The sequence below is a fragment of the Rhamphochromis sp. 'chilingali' genome, assembly GCF_963969265.1.
Source record: "Rhamphochromis sp. 'chilingali' genome assembly, chromosome: 2".
In the NCBI taxonomy this organism is placed as follows: domain Eukaryota; kingdom Metazoa; phylum Chordata; class Actinopteri; order Cichliformes; family Cichlidae; genus Rhamphochromis; species Rhamphochromis sp. 'chilingali'.
The window spans coordinates 21,602,406-21,610,902 of record NC_137930.1 but is presented as its reverse complement, the minus strand read 5'-3'; the positions used below and the strand labels follow the sequence as shown (position 1 = coordinate 21,610,902).

Here is an 8,497-nt window from a genome sequence, read left to right as displayed (position 1 = left end):
GCAGGAGAGAGCTGGTGCCAGTACAAGACTGGTACTGTTCTCTATCCAGCACACAGACTGTTGGAAAAGTAATATCCTTATCTTTACACAGAGTGATAAAGAAATGCTGTGCACATATGGTCAATGCATTAAGTCTGTAATCATTTCCTCCTAATTATGTTCATGGGTGTTTATTTCCTTGTCTTTTAGAATCACAGTCACATGATTTGCAGACAATTTATCAGTAAGTTGCACTGCCAAGCTCTGTAAAAGGACCTCTGCTGCTGAATGTTCTCTTTTCAGTCCTTGAAAGCATTATCAACATTTGGTCATCTAAAGCCACGACACAAATATAGCTTTAAGCCACTGCAGGCATTTTCATTTTGGCAGCGTGATTTAGAATGCTTTCCCTCTGAATATGATTACATGTTGCCAGCATTTTGCCATTGAAAAGGCCACCAGATTGAATGAAGCATTCGGAATGAGGGAGCTTTTCTTCTGCAATTTCCGCTGCCAGTGCAATTTTCTATACTGTACATGCAGAGAAGGCAGAACAATATCACAGAGTTAAAGCACTTGCTTTTAGTGTAATGCTCATTTGAGAAAAAAAATAATAAATAAAGCTCAACTTACATTTCAAATTCAGTATGCAGGGTTAGTTACAGTGGGGTGCCACACAGACCCTTTTCTAGCATGCTCATCAAAGGCTTGATTGTGCAGTATAGACTGAGATCCTGCATTGTTCATTAGGGGTGGGTTCTTATAATCGATTCATCGATTAAAATCGATTCTGGCTTGGATAACGTAAAATCGATTCATTAAAATCCTGAATCGATTTTTTAATATAAATTTATTTTGCCCAAAATGCCAGAATCTCAGGTGAAATCTCACAAAATTTCAAGAACCACCAAACAGTTAAGACAGTAAATGAGAGCAGGAACACGGATTCTGCACAAAGACTTAAACACACAGCAGGACCCGCGGATCAGAATCAGTTAGATGTTGCTTTTCTCACAGTCGGGGCTGAAAGCCGACAGCTCGCTGACTCTGATCTGTCGGCGGGTCCGCGCTTTGTGTGCACGCCCTTTATGCGCCGATTCTAAAGCTGTTAGTTTGATCTCTCTCCAAACAATATTGACCGAACCAGCAGCAAAAGAAGATCCAAACGCTTCACATAAACATCGTCATGAATTCACTCAGACTTTTACTGTTTTGCTTCCACTGCGATGCACAGCTCTCTCTCTGTACTTCAAGAACAGTTTCCCTTTCTTCATTATTCGCTTGCTTGTTACGCACAAGTCTACTGTTGTTTACAGGCTGTCGGCCGCTGTTTTTTCCCTTTTACATTCTTCCGAAAAGAAAACCTCATTTCTGCTGTTCAATACTGAACAAATTTAAACTTTTTAAAATTATTCAAAATGCAAAACGCTGTGTCTCTAATAAAACCGCTGTAACTTCAGAGGTGATGTTCATATGTTGATTAATGGTTTTCTTTCGTTTTTGATGTACTGCAGAATATTTTTATAAAATCCCAGGCCAGGAAAATCACCTTCATGTTTTTCTGTGTTTTATCCTCAGCTACTTTGACACAAAGGCCTCTGCTGTGATGCTCACACCTGTGATAAAGTCTTGCGTGTGTCAGCTTCCTTTTTATTGATACAAAAATATGTAAATGTACTGATCTGAATTATAATATTTCTGACTGTCAAAATTTCCCAGATTTAAATCGAATCGAATTAAATCGAATCGTGGATCGAATCGATTCGGGGCCTTGTGAATCGGAATTGAATCGATTCTAGAAATCAGTGACGATACCCAGCCCTATTGTTCATTACTCATATGTGTGACTTCAGCATTATGAAACTAATGCTTTGCACTCTCGGCCTGGTAATTATAACTGCAACTGCGTTTTTTTTCTGTTTTCTTTTTTTTTTTCTACGTACATTTGATCAAGTTCCTTAAAGCTACTTTGGCTAGCATTTCAAAAAGAAACATTGACAAACAAAGCAAAATTTGCAGTGGCAGCCGTGGAATTGCAGATAAATGTTTCCGGACTAATTTCAAACAGAAGCTGCTCCTCTAATTTCATAGACTTGGTATCAGTATCACACACAGTAATCTTGCCTTTAGCCACACAATGACACCTATAGTGTAAAAGAGCATGAGCTCCCCTCGCAGTTAGCCGGTGGAACAGCAATCAAAGCAACTTGAGGGAACACGGAACGGCAACTTTGCCTCACTGGTGACACGCGCGCGCGCACACTTACAACAAAACAAACACGTACGTGCTGGCTCTCATGTACGCGCACCCTCATGCGTCCAAAGCTACGTACAGGACGGGCCATAGGCGCGCACAAACACTGATCCATATCAAGCAGTGAGACGAAACAATGGAGAAATATTCATAATAATTATTAATAACATGCAAATAAAAACACTAGTAATAACAGAAAGAATGGACGCGATTTATTTACTCTTTATTATTATCATTATTATTATTTTTAATCCGGGGTGACTCTCATTTAAAGTTAAGAGCAAATGCAGCTTTCAGAGTGAACTAATCATCGCTAGATCTGGACTCCAAAGAGAGAGAAAAAGAAGCTTGAGTACAAATGTTGATGCTGACTACTGCAGGCCTGATTTACACCCCTACTCTGAATGTTGCCCCCCGGACTGCCACTCACTGAAACAGGTCTGCGTAATGTGCCAACCCCGAATACTGAGATCATTGATTCCCTCAGTGTTTCGTGCTCCTTTTACATCCGCACTTCTGCAGCATCACCTGGGGAAGATGCTGCCTCACAACGTGCAGCGAGAGCGCAGGCGAACGCATGCAATTTGTGAGAATAAGTCATTTTCCTGGTGGTCTAAAATGAAGGCTTTATACGGCAAATTGTATCAAATTTAATACCCTCCGAAGGGCTACGTCGACATATAGTCCGGGCGGAGCTTGATAGGTAGCTTCGCCGTGAGAAAGAAAAGGGGGAAAATTACCTCCATCCTGAAAAGGACACCACCGGCCACCCTAGTTACATGCTGACCACGCAACATCGCCATAATTGTGCCACAATATAGCCCTGCCTACCAGACCACTTCCTCGTGGTTAGTGATAAACAGGAAAAAATATACATAAGATACCTTCACATTCTGTTAGAGGTCTAAGCCAGCATATACCGTACTTACCTAAAACTGACTCTCCCCTCTTAGCTGTATTTGTGGTCCAAGATTTCTTAGTTCTCTCGCCAACAACTTCTGCTGGAGCATATGTATCCAGTGCTCATGCTGGTGGCTCAGTCGGTGATGTTGGATTGCGGATGATTTGGCAATCCTTTTCATGCTCAAGGGAAAAAAATCATCCGTTTCTGCGTGGTCTCGTGCATTGGCGCGCAGATGAATAAAGTAATGAAGTCCGTCAGGAGGGAATGGAGAAAAGGGAGCTGTAGAAGTGGGATTTATGTCGACGTGTTTGAAACAGTTCTGCTCTCTTTTTTTGTCACACTAGGAGCCGTTTGCGGGTAGAGAGGTGTGGATGGATATCTAGGAAGGGAGGCTGGGATCCACAGACGGAGGGCGAGAAAGGGGAGGTACAAAGAATACAGTCTCGTATTGTAGAGGACGGTCATGGCAGGCAGTGAGGGGTGGGTCTGGACTGTATGAGGCGGAAGGCGAGGTAACTGAGGGTGGATGAGGATAAGAAGCCGCGTCGTGACTTTTTTCAGCTGATAGGTATGCTAATTCTTTACACCGAGGCTACAGGATGAGCACCATAAATAGCCTGGTCATTGCTCATTAAGGTGTCAACATTTGGGTACGGTGTGGGCTCAGAAGGACACAGGCTTATTAAGCATACAAGGATTTTTGTTGGGTTTTTTCGTTTTGTTTTTTTGAGACAACTGAAAGCGCAACAAAGTGAGAAGGCGTTGAGTTGCGCAGAAGGTGTCACACAATGCCACGTGCAGGCTGTGTTCTTTACATAAAAAAACAACGTGACTGTATGTCTGTGTTAATGTGAACTTATGATGACTTGCTGAGAAACTCATCTTCATAAAAATTCAGCATAGCTCTGTGGACCCCGTTTCACGTTGCATTGGAAGCGAAACCATGGCAATTTATGCACACATTTTTGTGGAGCATAATTTGCTCTGCTGTCCCAGGTGCTGAAACACAACTGAAGTGAAGTTCTGGTTACTGTCCATGGTTCTGAAAAGCAGCAGGGGAGATTCTGTTGTTCTGTCGATGGCTGCGAAACCTGCTCAGTAGATCTGTGGTGATGTGTGTCAGGTAATAATGTTAACTCAAAGTGGCAGGTGTCATGGCTGCTGAATTCATTAATGCAAACACTGTATTAAACGTATAAATTCACTTCATTAATGACTGATAAGGTCATGGCTGCTCAATGTTGTGGCTTTGACAGACAGTTAGGGCTTATATTCTATAATAACACTGTGGGGGCTACATCAAATTTGTATAGGCATGTTGGTGTTAAACTAGGGAACCCCTGGCATCATTCTAAAATCCTTGCTATGGTGCTGGTGAGTGGTGTATTCTGACAACATATGGTCAGCATACGCATGACATAAGATCATATTTCCTTAGACCAAAGGCTTAGCCAAAAGCGCTCTACTCTACTGCGTTAGATATTACATCAAAATTATATCAGCTTGTACCTCACTTCATGAGGATATCTCCAGCACTGCTAAATATAGTGCAGAGTAATAGGTAGAATCTGCAGTCAAATTTCAAAACAAAGACTTTTGAGAGGTTTTACAAGCCATCTACAATTCTTAACATAAAAATGCAACAAATCCTCCTCAGGTCATTATGTCTTCTTCTACATCAGCATTCATCTTAGAACAGCTTGCTCTGTCTTTCTGTCTCCTTCACATACATTTTTACTGCTGAGATTCAATAAATATAAACATGAACTGTGCATTGAAGCTGGTAACATAGCTGCTAAAATTTTTGCCTCAAACCATCTTTGGTCAGGTCAGATAAGGTTACTTAATATTTAAGGTACCTTGTGGGCAATTTTTTTCTTTTGAATGTTAAAGGTTCCATTAGTTTGGCAGTATCATCCTGATTTAGTGGAAATATGTATAGGTGTGAATAGATATAACCTGAAAAACCACAGATGGATTATGCCTGATTTATTCGGTCGAACCCACCACTGTACTTATTAGTTAAGTTTACTCTTTCTCTCCCAATGTAATAGTTTTCAGAAATGCAAAGCACAAACAAACAAACACACACACACACACACACACACACACACACACACACACACACACACACACACACACACACACACACAAAAGAAGAAATGGCATTAACAGCTTGGCATACTACAGTGTGTCATAGGAGCTAATACTCTATTTGATAATCCAAAACGGATACTTTAAAAGTATATCTGACACAGGTTATTAGATGTGGGGTTTATGTTTTTTGTTTTTGTTTTTTTTTTTTGGGGGGGGGGGGGGGTCGATTTTGGAAGCTCACAGTCTTTATTGTAGCTCAAAGCTGGAGCATGTCAAATGGATAACTTTTAAACTGATTTTGACATCACTATATCCACTGCTGTCACAGAGAGTTTTGCAACTCACTAGCTCTCCAATGGTCCACTTGCAGTGAAGTACTTGAAGCATCCACCATCGGCTAAAGAACCTGGCGGGTCCAACATTGCGTGGAACTCAATGAGGCTAAATGGATAAATGGTGCCATTACAAAGTCATTAGCCTGGAAGTGGTGGTGACACGTGACAAGTTTCTTTTGCAGTTGCAGTCATAAAATGCTCCAGGGATCATTGATGTTACATTTCACGATTCAATTGATAATAGCTTTTAATTTGAAATTTCCCCCCTTTCCTGCCAAGATTTACTGTCACCAAGGGAAATTACTGACATGTTCAAGACGGCTCTTACATTTAATTATTCTCATTTTGTTTTGAAAATCTGGATTCCTGCTGTCTGCGGTGGAGTAACACTATAATATCAAACAATAACTGAACAACTCACACCTTTTGTCAGTGGTTACGTTCCAACAAAGTAAATATCAGCCAGTCTGGGATACATAAGCCACCTGATTTTCAGTGGTACTTACTGAAAGTGTGTAGTTGCATACTGTATTGCTGTCAAAGCTTAATCAAACACAAGAAAGCAAGCAAAGTGCTTGATGTGGATTTGTCGGTATGCATTATTCCATGTGTTGCTGCAATACTGCAGACAAAAGCTGTTTTGTGAATGCTGGTCATGAATACCACACAAAAAAGTACCACTGTTGCTTTGGGATTTACCTATGATGAAATATGTACTACTCTAGAGTGTTTGTGTGACTGGGTCATGGCAAGAGTGTTGGATAGATGCATATCTTGAGTTTCCCTACGTCCATAGGGTCAATGCTAGCAGAGCTGTTGGCCTACTGTAAAGAAAGAGGCAATGAAAGAAAATCAATCTTTTATTTGAAATCTGTGGTCAGAAGAAAATTGTGTCCAGCACAGTAACACAATATCTTGGAATCAAAATGCTTCTTAACAGACTTTATGTCAAAAGTAGTTTGATTGAAGACTCAAATTAAACCGAAATCCAAACAAAATTACACTGTGCAGCATTTTTCCATCTGCTTTCTTGTTTCGTTTTATTTGTTGACTTCAGATTTTCTCAGTAAATTACATGCAATTTAAGCATATTCGATAAATCCAGGCACTTTTGGTCTCAGACTATATAAATCCCACAAGAATAAATATAATCAGACTTTGAAGACAAACACAAACACAACATACTAATATAATTATTGGGTCACAGAAAATCAAAACCGTGGATACTCAGAGAGAAAAGTCCCCTTTTCTTGGTGTATTGAGATCAGTTTTGTTTTTGGAGAAAAAGCAGTTACCCAGTTAAGCTTTTTGATAAGATTGTTGGCAGAAACTAAACTTAAGTTATTGCCAAGTGCAGATCATAAAAGGATATCACTCAACATTCAATTCCTTCAACTCAGTCTGCTTTAACAGTCTGTAATTATGAAAGTTATGGAATCACTGACACATTCTTCAATAATGAATGGTGAAAATAAAGAAAATTTACTTAAGGCTTTAAAAAATGTTGTAATTGCATCTTTGCCTTTGACTCACGTTTAAGCTTCATTATTTAGGTATGGAGATTGTGCCAATGTCTTTAAAGTTTGTTTAAGTAATCACACGTTTAGAAGAAAATCAGCAGAGGTGTGGACTCGAGTCACATGACTTGGACTCGAGTCAGACTCGAGTCATTAATTTTATGACTTTAGACTTGACTTGAAAAAATGTTCTAAGACTTGTGACTTGACTTGGACTTTTACACCAATGACTTGGGACTTGAATTGGACTTGAACCAGTTTACTTGAAAAGACTTGATATTTTACCCCAAATATAAAATTTAACATGCATATTATATAGAGATTGAAAATGTGACGTCATTCACGGGTAGAACCGCAAAGGATTCTGGGAACTCGTGGCAAGCGGTACTAGCGCACGCAGGCTTTCAATTAAAATCAGTTACACAGTGATAAAAAGAAACACAAAAATGTCAAGAAGCTGTTGTATTATTAACTGCAATAGCCGGTCGCATGACAGCCACGGGAAGCCGACGGGTAAAGAGATCGGTTGTTATCGGATTACGTCGTTGAAGAGAAATTGTTCGAGCCATGTTTCCAAAGTAACAAAGACGCGACGGATGGCCTGGATTGCAGCCATTCAAAGATCAAATATAACGTCCCAGAACACTCCAGCTCACAGGTTAGTCTGCTCCAAGCATTTACACGAAGGTCAGTGTCTTTTAGTAGTTAATACGTCATTTTCATAACATAATTGGTGATATAGGTTACAAGCAAGTCTGGCGCTGAACAGAAATTGTCGCGCTATGCTCCTTTGTTTATTGTGCATAAATAGTGAATTGTCCTGACACAATATTGCGTTTCGCTTCTGTTATTATGGTACATTGACAAAAACATATACTTTTATTCACAGGGTAAAACAGTTGTTTTGTATCACTAATTTTCCAGTACGATTACAGCATACAATATTATTGTCACTGCTACATTTCTGTGATGCTACCAGAAATTATTTCCACTACTAATTAATTACCGTTGAGCTCAAAGGTCCTATTAATAAACGGTTAAGGAATGTGTATTTATGACGACGATTTGTGAGACTGGTAAACTTATGATACGTACGATGGTCTTTACTTTCTACACGGTGCATTTCAAGGTCCTGCACCCATCCGTCGGTAAACTGTACCTGGGCTTGTTGCAGTGACCTGAAGTTACTAAACTTCACGAGTGTATGCACTCACTCCAAGAACCGTATGATTATAAATATGCATATAAATATGCTACAATGAGATAGCTGACTTCATCTAACTAGCAAATGTTGTCCAGGCTACGTTGGTGATACAGTTTTTTTTAATGTGTATGATATTTTTGTCATGCGATTTTAAAGCTGGTCCTACAACCGCATCCAAGAATAACATGCAGCTTATCTCAGAACTGT

The 8,497-nt window shown here is 39.9% G+C and overlaps 1 protein-coding gene across 1 annotated transcript in view; it reads right to left on the bottom strand.

The window, feature by feature from the left end:
• brinp1 (bone morphogenetic protein/retinoic acid inducible neural-specific 1) overlaps positions 1-3,465 on the bottom strand; it is a 115,778-nt gene extending 112,313 nt beyond the window's left edge. The window contains exon 1 of the mRNA XM_080869489.1: positions 3,163-3,465. The gene's annotated coding sequence lies outside the window, so the exon portion shown is untranslated. The remainder of the gene's footprint in view (positions 1-3,162) is intronic.
• Between the last annotated feature and the right edge of the window lie 5,032 nt (positions 3,466-8,497).